The sequence below is a fragment of the Myodes glareolus genome, chromosome 1 (genome assembly GCF_982192425.1).
Source record: "Myodes glareolus chromosome 1, mMyoGla1.1, whole genome shotgun sequence".
Lineage (NCBI taxonomy): Eukaryota > Metazoa > Chordata > Mammalia > Rodentia > Cricetidae > Myodes > Myodes glareolus.
The window spans coordinates 40049487-40063802 of record NC_142026.1 but is presented as its reverse complement, the minus strand read 5'-3'; the positions used below and the strand labels follow the sequence as shown (position 1 = coordinate 40063802).

The following is a 14316-nucleotide window of genomic DNA, read 5'->3' as shown; positions in this document are numbered from 1 at the left end:
AATTAATGATAATTTTGGCTGTGTGACTATATAAAAATTCAATGACTTTACCATCTACAAGGGTTTTTCGAGTTTACTGCCTTTGCCTACCGTTCATTTTTTTTCCCCAGGATGACCTCTTGGAACAGACCCCTGTGAGCAACCTTCTGAGGTTATTTTCATTTAAAACACCCACAGACTCTGGTCAGACTAGAAAAGGGCTTTCCCTGCTGAAATAGTTTAGAAATATTTAAAGAGGTAGCTACTTTTTCAGGTGTGTAGATACCAACATAAGACGATGAGAATCAAATGTTATACAACCAAGGCTGCAGAATAATCACCAATTGCTGACCACCCCACCAAAAACAAGTCTATAATATAAAATGTGCCTGGAAAAGAATTCCAAACAGTTGTCTGAAAGAGTTCAAATATTCTGCATGTGAGCATTGACAACTAAAAAAAAAAGTCTGAAACAATACATGGAAAAAGGAATGAACAGTTTAACAAAAAAGAAGCTATGATCGTGTTAATTATACTCCAGACACAGTCTAGAATCACCTGAAAAGGACATTTAAATGAGGGATTGTGTAGATTAGTGTGGCCTGTAGGCATGTCTGGGAAAGACTGTCTTCACTGTATTGTTTGAAATGGGAATGTGCGCTCACTATGTGTGGTACTCTCCCCTAGTTGTGGGGGGGAGGCTAATCTGTTGACAGTGATCTGCACTGGGATAAATGGAGGGGTACCCTTTGTGGAGAGAAAAGGCCTAAGGAATGTTCTGCTCCTAAGAAGCAACAACAACAGAGCAGCTATTACACTCTCCTTGCAGAAGATCTTTGCATTTAGTGTTGGCAGGGCTCTTGCATCTAGATATTGGTTTCCTCTCCGGAAAGGGGAGGAGTTGTTTGAGACATGTCAGAATCTTATCATATCAAAAGTGAAAAATCAGTATGCAGATTCATGAACCCTACTTATATTAAATGTAAAAATACTTTTACCCTGACGTAATCAAGTTATCAAAACCCAAAGATAGAGCCAGGCCATGGTGGCGTTTGCCTTTAATCTCAGCACATGGGAGGCAGAGGCAGGCGGGTCTACAGAGCTAGTTCTGGCATAGCTAGGGCTGTTACACAGATAAACCCTGTCTCAACAAACAAACAAACAAACAAAAAGACAGCTTATTAAATCACCAAGAAAAGAGGAACTTATCAAAGTGTACTACATCAATATGGTAAGCAACATGGCATAGGTTATTTATTGGGGTTCCTCACAGGAGCAGAGATTACTCAAAACAGCTGCATTGCCAAAGCCCTCCCCGAACAAGGAGTGCAAGTCATAAAAACCCCAGAGCTCTCTGCATGACCTCTAGGCACTAGACAGATTGCAGTGTCTCTTGGCAGCTAGGTTGATTGACTTGTTGCCTCTCCCAGCAGCTGTTTACTGCATCTATATATCCTTGGGAAGGGTCCCCATGAACGCTCTCACTTTCTTTTCATCCGTGTGAAACCCATTCAGTTTGCAAGTCTTTCCTTGTGGGAATGTTTCAATTCAGAAGGAAACAATCCTGGGGACAATTACCAGCATTCATGCTAATTAAGCCAATTCAGAGAATGAGTCCTTTAATAATGGCCAGACCAAGAATAGGGTATTGCCTTCAAAATCTCTTTTGCTGCCAGAGCTCAGAGGCACAGTGGTTTTAAAGATAAACCCCTCAATTACATCAGTGTTGGGGGAGGAGGATTACGTCAGTGAGGGGATCAGAGGAGCCTTATAACATCTGTCTTTCCGCAGACTGTGAATTTTCTTGTTTGATGATGGATGTGGGGGTGCACGGCAAGAACAAAAGAAACCCTAAAACAAATACCTATGTGTTTGATTGGAACTGTCACCACAGCTGCTGATACCCTTATATCCAAAGAGTCTGGAATGTTTGGGTGGGGCTTCACCCCAGCCCCTGGCATCCATTTTGGAATGCTTGGGTGGAAAGTTCCATTTCAAGCCCCCTCCCCTGGGAGTTGCCCCAATCCAGACTCCACCTCTGAGAAAGTCTGCCAAATGGTGACCCCTTCCAGGAGAGGGTCAAGACCACTCCCACAGGTTATTTAAACTGCTCCCCAGAGAATGAACATGTGGTCTTTTGTTCTTCCTTTCCCCTCTCCGTGTTTTCCCGAGGGTCACCCGGGAGCACTGGCATCCATTAAACCTGGGCTTTTTCTAATTTGGTTTGATTTTGTCTGATTTGGAGAGGCTTATCAGGCCTTACAAACTTTACACTGTGCATTTATCGTTAAGTTTTAAAGTTTTGTTTTTGTAGTTATTCATGAGTTTGGGTGGAAAGAGTGAAAGGTGGGGAGAGGGAGAGAGTGTGTCAGAGAACAATTTTGCGCAATTGTTTGTCCACCTTTATATGAGTTCTGGATATTGAACTCGGGTCATCAGACTTACATAACAAGTATTTTACCCACTGAGCCATCCTCCCTTCCCAGTTAAGTGATCATTGATAGTTTCCAAGAATATGAGATGCTGAAAGTAGTCTTCAGTAAATTATCTTGGGGGAATTATCGACGCATCCTACTAATACTATGTAATAAAATAAAAAAAAAATTCAAGTCAGAGTAAATTAAAGATTTACATGTAAAGTCAAAAGCTACCAGAAGCAAATTAGGGCACAGTCAACTAGGAACTACCGGCCCTACCTGGACCTGAATCAGTGGTGGACACAGATGGCAGCTGCCCCTCCACCACCCCCACCCCCACCCCGGCAACAGACTTTTGGGTCTGCAGGAGTCACAATCAACAGGAACCATCATACCAAGTGCTGCCCGAGATCTCCAGGCTCCGGCACCAAAGAGAGGAAAGACATCAGCTCCATGCCATTCCCTATGACTGGGGCAGGCACTACTCAACCAAGTATCACCTGTGACCCAACCAAAAGCCCTGGCACTGGGCAGTTGGGCACCATTGTGGTGAGAGAGTGCAGGGTGGGGATGTGGACAGAGGAAGAGGTGGAGTGGTTTGTGGGTGATGGAGAGAGGAGGGTCTGGAAAGCCGAGGTTGGTGAGGAAAGGGCTGACATGATTGGTCTGCTGGCCACCCAAAAAGAGCTATGACCAAGGCCCGGGTCTTAATGTTGCAGGGCCCTGGAACAGTCATGGAAGCCTGTATTGGTGTCTGTGGCTCCTGTCACGGGGCTAGGAACCATGAGGGGTCTAGGGTCTAGGCTGCCACCTAGGGTTATGTTGCAGCCATGGGGACCATACCAGTTTGGATGGTCTACAGAGACACCCAGGGACATGGTGAGAACCTGGCCCAGGCTGTTGCTGAGGATCATGTCTGGGTCTGTGGTACCTATCTTAACAGGGTCTGTGTTGATGTCCTTAGCCCATGGGCTAAGGTGTTTGGGCTGCCATCTCTGGGGTCATGTTGGTATCCCAAAGCCATACTGTTGCAGTGGTCATGTTGATCTGGGTGACCTGTGCTTCCCCTGGGACCATGGTGACATCCGAGTTCAGGCTGCTATCTAGGACCATGTCTGATTCCATGGTTCTATCACAACAAAAGGCCACATAGATGCCCAGGTTCTGGACCACAACCTGTGTCCATGAGGGCATCCGAGACCTGTAGCACACATTCTAGTTGATCTTAATAATAAAAACCCAGAGTCAGATAAAGAGGTTAATGCTGAAGATCAGAGAAGCAGAAAGGCCAGTCACTAGAGAGTTCTTTTACCTCTACCAGTGCTTATACTGCAGGGGCAATCTTGTCCTCAGACTGCACCTCCCAACTCCATCTGTCTCCACCAAACCCCATACTGCAACTGTCTCCCCCAAACCTCAGATTGCCTTGAGCTCCTCGCCTCCTTCCACCTTATATTCCTTTCTCCACCCAGCCATATCACTCCTATCTCCATCTCCCTAGTACTGCAAATAAAGATGTGTGATTCCAAATCCAGGGATCATGTTTGTGTGAGCTCTGTTTATATTTTAAATAGATTTAATCTTGTGTAGCTCAGGGTGGTCTTGAACTAACAGAGATCCTTCTGCCCCTGTCTCCCAAGTCCTGGGATTAAAGGTGTATGCCACCACTCCCTGGCCTCTAGTAGCTTAGCTCTGCATTCTGATCTTCAGCCAAACTTTGTTTGTTAAAACATAAACAAAACATCACTACAGAGGGCCATACAACTACCAGGGACATTCTGATCTGAATGACCTGTGCTGTCACCCGGGGTTGGCCAGGGTGGCTGCAGAGGGCCATGTCTGGGTCCATCGCCCTACAGCAGTCAGGGACTGAGTTGATATCTGGAGCTCCTAATATCACCAAGGGCCATGTGGATGACCGATATCTGGTCGGCCACCTCAGACCATGTCAGTGTCTGAGGACTGTGCAGTGTTAGGGGCCACGCCGGAGCCGTTGAGACATTCAGACACAGGCCTAAGGCCATGCAGAGGTCAAGGTCTTCTGTGGTGTCTGTGACTCTGCAGATATCTGGGTTCTCACCAGCCACCCAGGACCATGTTGCTACCTGGTGGACATGCTGCCGCTGGGGGCGTGCTAATCTGAGAGTTATATCTGGGTTCTGGGTTCATTGTCCTTCTAACCCTGGGGTCTGTGGTGATGTCCTTGGTCCTTGTTAGCTCAGGGTCATTGGAAAAATGCTGTGCTAAACTGGCCCTGCCCTTCACTGAGCCCCCTCCCCAATGACTGGTCCTCCCCCTTGCAGGATACTACAACAGGCAAGCTGACAGTACTCCTCAGAGACAGCTTACCCCCCATCCCTTACACTCAGGAGAAATGGTCCCACTCCTCACCATAGACTTGCACCTTTCCTGGGAAGAACACTAGAGCTGACCCTGTTGTTGGGGATGCAAATCAGCCAGCCCTGAGGGCATGAGAGCAGCAGAGTTAACTCTGACCCATGTGGTGGCATGGGTGAGAGAAAGATGCCCCCCTTCTCTTACCCCTGCTGCCTGTGGTAGGTGAGAGAGCTGGCACCAGAGTCACAAAAGTGAGAAAACTATCCCTGCCCCACACCAGCTGCAACACACAGGAGAGCAGGCCCTGCACCCTGCCTGGACACCACACTAGAGCTGACCCTGTTTTCAGGGGTGCAGGTTAGCTAGCCCAGAGAACTAGAGCAGGAGAGGTAGCCCCATCTCCCTCTTAAGACCCCTACAGTCATCAGAAGAGAGGACCCCACACCTTGCCTGAGCAAAACAGTGACACTTGTTCTGGTGATATATATGGGGGGGGATCTGAGAGCAGTAGCAGGCTGCATTTGGTAAGCCAGCCAAGGCAGTGCTGGAAAACTCACCCTGGGTAGTGATGGTGGCTGAAAGCTAGTGAACTGACGAACCAACCTACCACCCAGGCCAAGAGCCAGAACTATGAGTTAGCAGAACCCCCAATGTTGACTAAATCTATGACCCAGTAGAGCACATGAAGGAAATGAAGCTATAGATCCAAAACAGCAGTATCTTCATAACACAGGACAGTAATATGATATCCAAGAGGAGCCCCAATGAGAGTCTATTTTGCTGGTATAGCAGAAACCAGAGATCTTGAGCCAGATCAATGACTCATGGCAATGAACACTTATAGGTAAAGATGAACATAATAAAAGGCAAATTGTGTTTCTCAAAAACCACTACAGCTTCCACAAGATTCTTCTTCTTTTTTAAAAATTTTGTTTAGTTTTGGGCTTTTCTTTTAAATTTGGTTTTGATTTTGGGGTTAGGTGTTATAAGATAAAGCTTTTGTACACTGTAAAGATTTGTCATTTGTATTGGTTTAATAAAATGCTGATTGGCCAATAGCCAGGAAGAAAATATAGGGAGGGTGACCAGAATAGGAGAATTCTGACAATAAAAAAGGCAGTTACAAGCCAGACACAGAAAAAGCAAGATGAGAATGCCTGTGAAAATGTGCAAAGTCATGTGACTAAATAAGAATTATGGGTTAATTTAAGTTGTAAGAGCTAGTTAGTAATAAGCCTGAGTGAAGAGGCCAAACAGTTTATAATTAAGATAAGCCTCTGTATGGTTATTTGGGACTGAACAGCTGTGGGACTGGGCAGTACAGAAACTTTCATCAACAAATGGCACCCAACATTCGGCAACTACAACCACATACAACCTGAGAAAGCTTGCGAAGGAATTCTAGACACAAAAAAAGAGAGTCAAGCATGGCTTCTTCGTGGCAGCATTTTCTCTGGTGTGTTCTGTTTGCTAGAAGCAAGCAGAGGCACGGCTTCTTTAAGAGAGGCTCCCTACTCATCATTAGCAACAAAAACCACACAGTTCTTTTAAGAGGCTTTGCCATCAAATACTTCAATGGTGTTTACGAGCAGATGGCAGCATGATTCTTAGTGGTGGCATGGATCTAGAAACTCCATAGAGTTGTGGCAATAAATGTGGCTCTGGCTAGTTACCTCCACCATGAAACTCGACTCTCAGAAAGCCAAGGAATAGGGCAGAGTCAGCCACCAAAGCCACCATTTTAATCCAAGTCATGCCATTTAACAGATTAATGACTCATGTGCTCAGAAAAAGATAGATATATACAGTAAAAACGATTCAGATGAAAAAAATTTAAACCATTTACAGTGTTTTTAAAAATATACATAGGCTTGGGAGAGAAAAAAAGGATAGAGAAAGTGCCTAAAAATGAAATAGACTAATAAAAAAAGTCACACAATGATGGAAAATACACAGAGAGTCTGGACATTGTGTTGTCTTTGAAATGTTTGCTTGCTGAGGAAGAAGCAACAGTTGCTAAAAGACATTTGATTATAAATGCTGTTGGATTAAACCAACCTATATATTTTAAAAATATCTTTACTTCAAAATTTAAGTCAAAAGATATGTTAATTTGGAAAAAGGGTTCTTATTTTCTTTCCACAGGAAATGAGATGCTGTGGATTCATTTTGGGTTAAGAAAAATCAGGTTTGGTCCACGAAGACTCCCTGAAAAATCTCTGATGGAAGTAGATGGCCAGATAATGCAATGTCTCAGAGTGCCTCTGCTGCACTTTCCTCTGAGTTCTATATCCAGGACAGCCTTAAGGTGACTGGTTGAGGTGATCCAGACTCAAAGAATACTTCAGTCAGTATTTGACCATAATCCCACATTTTCTCAAGAGCCCCCAGTAATTACCAGTACCCCCAATCAGCAGGAAGTAGCCTAGACAACTATGCCCACCTTCCCAAAAAATGGATTATGGATGTTTGTCTTTGTTTAGAGTATTTATTACAAGTTGTTATTGATATTGGTCAGGAAAAAAGCTAAACAAAGGAGATCAGATTCAGGGTTCTTGTTTCTAAAAAAAGGGGGGCAAATGCTGTGGGATAATGCTCTTGAACACAGTAAAGATTTGTCACTAGTATTGATCTAATAAAACAAATTGGTCAGTAGCTAGGTAGGAAGTATCGGAGAGGTAACTAACTAGACTAGGAGAATTATGTGAAGAGGAAAGGCAAAGACACAGTCTCAAACCAGATGCAGAGGAAGCAAGATAAGAATGCCTTACTGAGAAAAGATACTAAGCCACATGGTTAAAAATATAAGAATTATGGGTAAATTTCAATTGTAAGAGCTAGTTAATAATAAGCCTGAGTGAATAGGCCAAACAGTTTATAATTAACATAAGCCTCTGTGTGTTTATTTAGGACTAAATGGCTGTGGGACTGGGCAGAACAGGTAGATTGCAAGGGCAAAGGGAAGATACAAGGAGACAGAGAGGTAAGTGGCATTTCAATGCATGATGTGAAATCGACAAAGAACCAATAAAAATACACACACACATATAAACGTATTTTGCAAAACAATAAACAAATTTATTCAACGAAATTCCAGGACAGCAGCATTTCAGACAAAAAAATTAGTATTTCTTACAATTAAAAAAAGGAAAACTAGAAAAGCCTATTGATAATGATATGGATAACATGATTCATAATACTAAAGATGAAGGAATAGATAAGAACATGAATACACATGTATTAGAAGAAATAGCTTTCAGTCGTACAAATGACGGAAATTCTATCATCTTCCAGGCATAAATGTGCACAGTTTTATGCTAAGTGAATCAAGCAAAGCATGCAAAGACACATTTTTTGAGTGATTTGATCTATACGTGGAATCTCAAAATGTTCAAAACTACAAAAAGCAGTTAGAATGGTAGTTGTAGAAGTCAGGAATAATTGGTAACAAAATAGAAGATATTTGTGAATGGGCAGAGAGTTTAAATTATCCAGGCAAATTATCTTCTCAATACCTAATATTTACCATGTAGAATTTGTCAATACTTCTGTATATAAACATATACAGATAGTAAATCTTAAATGTTCTTAACACACACACACACACACACACACACACACACGTTAACTATTAGTGTTAGCCAATCACTGTGACAAAAATATCTGAAATAGATCAACATAACATGAAAAAGATTCATTTTAGGTTCTGGTTTTAGAAATTTAAATCCATAGTCACTTAGTGCTTGTGGCAAGCAGGATATCACGGCAAGGTGAGCATGCTACTCTTGTCACCATAGAAGATAGAAAAGTCAGAAAAGAAGGGAAGATAAGAAAGCATAGGAGGAAAAGGAGGTCAGGTAGAGATTGTACCTCCCAAAGTTACATTCTCCAGAGGCCCAATGCCTTCAATCAAGTCACACCTCCCACATTCGTGCACACTCTAATAGTCCATTCCATTATGAACCCATAAATATATTAACATATTGATGAGATCAGTGTCCTTCAGAGCCAATCATTTTTTTTTTTTTAAAAAGAAAATCTCTTTTCTGGCCATTGCGTTATTGGGGAACCAAAGTTCTAACACATAAGCCTTTCAAAGTTCAAAACATTACTTTCTTCCACTAATCCTCAAGGCTCATGCTCACAATGTCACAAAGCCAAAAGCATTCTAACATCTCTAAGTCTCAATAATCTGAAAAGTCCTCAAAAGTCTAAATTCTGCCCTGAGATTCTGCACTTAGTTGAGAACTGTTGTAAGAGCCACCTTGTTGGTTCCTGACTGCCCAGCAGCTCAGCCCTGAAATAACCACACATAAACTATATTATTTAAATCACTGCTTGTAACTGTATTGCTATCTAGCTCTTACATCTAGAATTAATCCATCTCCATTATTGTATATTTTACCATGAGGCTCGTGGTCTACCTGCAAGATTCTAGCATGTCTGTCTCCAGCTGTGGCTTCATGGCTTCTTTTTACTCAGCCTTCCTTCTCCCAGCATTCAGTTTAGTTTTCCCAGGCTAGCTTTACTCTACCCAATCACAGGCCTAAGACAGTTTCTTTATTAACCACTGGTGTTTACAGCATACAGAGGGGTATGTTGTTTGTGTTCTAAGAAATAAATCTAGACTGAAGATTAGAGGGTGGAGCTAGCCTTATTTCTTAGAACACAAAGAATATACCGCCACAGCTCTAAAAGTCTCTTATCACACCCATATCTTTCAAGTGTTCTTATACTTTTCAGCCTGAGCCTACAATGAGTATATTCCAGCCAATTCCTAAACACCAACAACAAAATCTAGGAAAATAATCAACAAGCTCAAAGATAGAATAAAAACTGCCTACCTAGTCAGAGGAACCTTTCTAACAATGCAAATGTCCTTAACAACCCTGTGTTTGTTTGTCTTGTCACCTTCCTTATATTATATGAGGTGATATTTGTTAGTTTTACTATAATTGTTTCATAATGTATATGCATATGAAAACATCACATTGTTTACAATAATGTTCATAATTTTTGCCAATCATGCCTAAAGTTCAACAAACAAATAGATGAATAAAAGTAATTCACTGAGTCTAGGCTCAGTAGCAGTTCTGACCAGGAAACAAAACAGCTGTAGAAATGACTTGAAAGGAGTCTCAGCTACTCTTTGTCCCTGCAAATCCTGGGTGAAATTTATTCACATGGCTTCTGAATATACTTCTGCTGTATTACGTCTCAATACACCCATTATTATCTTTACCACAAATCAGGCTTGTTAATCCCAGGTACTAAGGAATCTGAGGCAGCGGAATCATACGTTTATGACAATCTCAGCCTAGGCAACATAGTGAGACCTTTCATTAAAGAAAATGACAACAGAGCTCGAATGTTCCTAGGTGTAGAGTGTCTGTTTAGTATAAACAAGGCCCTGCTTTGATTGTTCAGTGCTATAACAACAACAACGAACAACGAATCTAAATCATAGAAGTAAAAAATCAAATCAGCCACACTTGGTAATAAAAGATGGGTGAATCCTATCATATTTCCAGGAAGAGACAAACTAGATTATTAGTGGATAACAATAAAACTAGCCACATGTATCTTTGTTAAACATTTTCTTTTGTTTTTTGCTTTTTCGAGACAGGGTTTCCCTATAGCTTTGGAGCCTTTCCTGAAACTAGTTCTTGTAGACCAGGCTGGCCTTGAACTCACAGAGATTCTCCTACCTCTGCATCCCAGATATATTTTAAATAAGCAAATATATGCAGGAAACATTTTGATTTTCTATCCACAGTCTTAACTTCAAGATTCACAAGATGTTAGGAGTGAAAATAGAAGTCTTCATGCCACATGCCTAAATATGTCAAAGCTATACTTCAAGCTGATAAAACAGCACACCATTTTAAAGTCCAAAATGGGGCTTCCATATAACCTACCTATGCAAGTAACAACTCACAGAAAAGGCAATCTCACAGGTTTCCATTATACCATCTTTGTCCTTTAAGTACAATTGGCCCCAATTTCTGCAGAGGCACCCTATCCCCAAGCCCTGGGATTATTTACCCAGTAGGGACAAACCAGGGAACCCTAAAAAATGTCCCTCAGGAATAAATAGATAGATAGATAAATAGATAGATAGATAGATAGATAGATAGATAGATAGATAGATAGATAGATAGATAAGCAAATAAATGCCAACTTAGGATCTTAGGTCTTACTCTGCAGTGAGTGGCATAGGATACTGTTGGACACAGCACACTACTCCTCAATCAATAGGCATCTTTTGGCAGTATTTAGGTAATACAATTTACTTACAAAGTAAGATGAGGTGTGCAGTGGTTGTGCACACCTTTAATCCCAGCACTCGGGAGGCAGAGGCAGGTAGATCTCTTCAAGTTCAAGGCCAGCCTGGTTTGTATAGTGAGTTCAAGGACAGTCAGAGCTGTTACACAGAGAAATCCTGTCTTGAAAAAACATAAATAAATAAATAAAAATAAAATGAGTTAAAATATTGACCAAAAGATTTCAGAAGTATGAGGCTTTTTACGCCACCTTGTGGTGCTTTCATGAATATGTAATATGATCTAGAAGGAATTAGACAATCTATTTTGGATGAGAATGTGTTTATTTGAAAAGTTATTTTTAAAGCAATTAATATTTCAAGCATAATTTTGTTATAGCACCATCTGTAATCTAATTAGTTATTAAGATTTATGATATAACTGAATTCCCCTTTAGCTATGAAATTCGTCTATGCACTCAAAAATGTATATATTTGTGTATATATACTTATACATACATACATATAGTATATATAGTGTGTGTGTGTCCTTTGTTCCAAGTTTTGTTTTGGTGCTAAGGCTATCTTAAAGACAGAAATCCTTGCTGTCCTAGAGTTTATATTCCAAGTAGTGAAATAGTGGTCAGTATTTATGTTTATATTTTTCCATTAGAGCCAATTTAAAATTTTCACTCATTGCCTTTTGTAATACACATCTTAAAGAACTGTAGATGAAACTGTGAAAAAATAATTCTATTATGCTTGCTTTCTCTTCTCTCAGAAATCTGTTAAAAGTAATTTTCAATGTCCCAAACTGACTGGACCACTTCTGCTTTTGGAGTTTCTATGCATTTTAGTTAATAAGTAAAAAGTGAGATGAGTTTTTTTCCTTTAAACAAAAGTTCACTTTTAAGGCTTTCTTTATCTACAAACATATTTGTTGCTTAGGGAGAGCTAATAATTTTGTGCAAGATTTTAATTTACATTGATGAGGCAAAGGCAAAGCAAATGTCATCAGATCGAAGCATTCAGTTATTACTTGGTCTTTTTCAGTATGTTTGTCATTGGCACATTAAGAAGCCTACTGATTTTAATATATTGATTTTGCATTCTTTCAATTGCTGAACGGGCTTTTCAATTAAAAGGTTTTTGATGATCATCAGGGTCTTATGTATAGAATTGCATAATTTGTTCTTTTCACATTTTGCCTCCATTTAACTCCTTCTTTTATATTCCATAGACTTCAATGACTTTATTGACTAGTAGTGGAGGCAAACATCTTTGTTGTATTACTAAATCTTAGTGAGAATACTTTGACTTCTTCATTTATCATGATGTTGGCTAAAGACTTACTGTAGATAACATTTATTATATTAAAGCAAGTTCCCTCCATTCCTATCTTTTTAAAGACTTTTAGCATTAGAAATGTAGGATCCTGGTAAAAGATCTTTTCTCCACTATTTTGATGCTTCTTTTATGTATGAATATCTGATCAATTTTGGTGAACTTCCCATTGGCTGATGAAAAGGATGTGTACTTAATAATCAGGTGCAATGGTCTGTGGATATTGGTTAGGTCTGTTTTATTTATGATTTCATTTGACTCAAACATTTCCTTGTTGAGTTTTTGTCCAAATGACTAGTCTATTGGTAAGTATAGGGTATTGAAGTCATTCACCAGCATTGTATTGTGTTGATCCTGTGACCTCACATATAGTAGCATTTGTTTTATAAAAATGGATATCTGTGTTTGATATATATGTATATTTATATGTTACATATATAAACATATTATAATGTCTTCTTATTGAGTTTTTCATTGATGAGTATGAAGTGATCTTTATTCTCTTGTGATTTTGGTTTCAAGTCCAATTTATAGATAGTAGAATAGTTGTTTTTACTTCTTTCTTAGGTTTGCTTGGACCATCTTTTTCTCTTTTTTACCCTAGGCAAGGACTAACTTTTATGACAATGTTTGTTTCTTTGAGGCAAAAATAAGATGGATCTTGTTTTCCAATCAAATCTGCTGGTCTCTATTTATTAGAAAATTTAAACTGTTAATGTTCAGAGTGGGTTTTTCCAAAGATGTTTATTAATGCCCTTTGTTATTTTTGTGGAATTGTGGTGTTGTTTTTAAGTCTCTTCTGATTATTTTTTCTGGTATTGATTACTTATCCCTGCGGCATCTTCAGTGTGTTTATTCTTCTCTTTAGAATGAAATATTCCTTTCAATGCCCTCTTTCAGAGCTCATTTCATGGTCATAAATTCTGCTAGGTTATTTTTAACATGGGACGTTTTTCTCTCTCATTCAGTTTTAATACATGATTTCTGCCGTTGATTGTATATAATGGCATCTGTGCTCTTTCAGAGATTAGGAAACCTCTTTCCAGTCTCCTTTTGTTTTAAATGTTTCTACTAGATTATCAGGTGTTATTCTGACATGTCTGCCTTCATAAGTGACTTAATCCTTCTCTTTTGAAGTTTTCTTTTTATTCTTATTTATTTGTTTATAAGAATTTCCACTTCCTCCCCTCCTCCCAATACCCTCCCTCTCCCCCCACTCCCTCTTCTCCCTCTCCAGTCCCAAGAGCAGTCAGGGTTTCCTGCCCTGTGGGAAGTCCAAGTTCCTCCCCTCTCCCTCCAGGTCCAGGAAGGTGAGCATCCAAACAGGCCAGGATCCCCAAAAGCCAGTACATGCAGACAAAACAAGACTCAGTGCCATTGTCAATGGCTTCTCAGTCAGCCCCCATGTCAGCCACATTCAGAGAATCCGGTTTGATCACATGTTCGTTCAGTCCCAGTACAGCTGACCTTGGTGAGCTCTCATTCGATCACTCCACTTGTATCAGTGAGTGAACGCACCCTTCGCGGTCCTGACTTCCTTTTTCATGTTCTCCCTCCTTAGGCTCTTCATTTGGACCTTGGGGGCTCAGTCCAGTGCTCCAATGTAGGTCTCCGTCTCTATCTCCATCCATTGTCGAATGAAGGTTCCCTCTGGTTCTGCCTTCCTTGCTCACGTTCTCCCTCTCTCAGCTTCTCATTTGGACCTAGGGAGTTAAGTCCAGTGTTCCAATATGTGCCTCTGTCTCTATCTCCATCCATCGCCAGATGAAGGTTCTATGGTGACATGCAAAATATTCACCAGTATGGTTATGGGCCAAGACCAGTTCAGGCACCCTCTCCTCTGCTGCCCAGAGAACAATCTGGGGACCTCTCCTTGGGCCTGGGAACCCCTCCAGAATCAAGTCTCTTGCAAACCCTAAAATGGCTCCCTTAGTTGAGATATATACTTGCCTGCTCCCATATCCATCCTCCCTCCCT

At 40.6% G+C, this 14316-nt stretch overlaps 1 pseudogene; it reads right to left on the bottom strand.

Annotated features, from left to right (window-relative positions):
• Positions 1 to 3368: 3368 nt before the first annotated feature.
• LOC125405499 (L-lactate dehydrogenase A chain-like) overlaps positions 3369 to 14316 on the bottom strand; it is a 31027-nt pseudogene continuing 20079 nt past the window's right edge.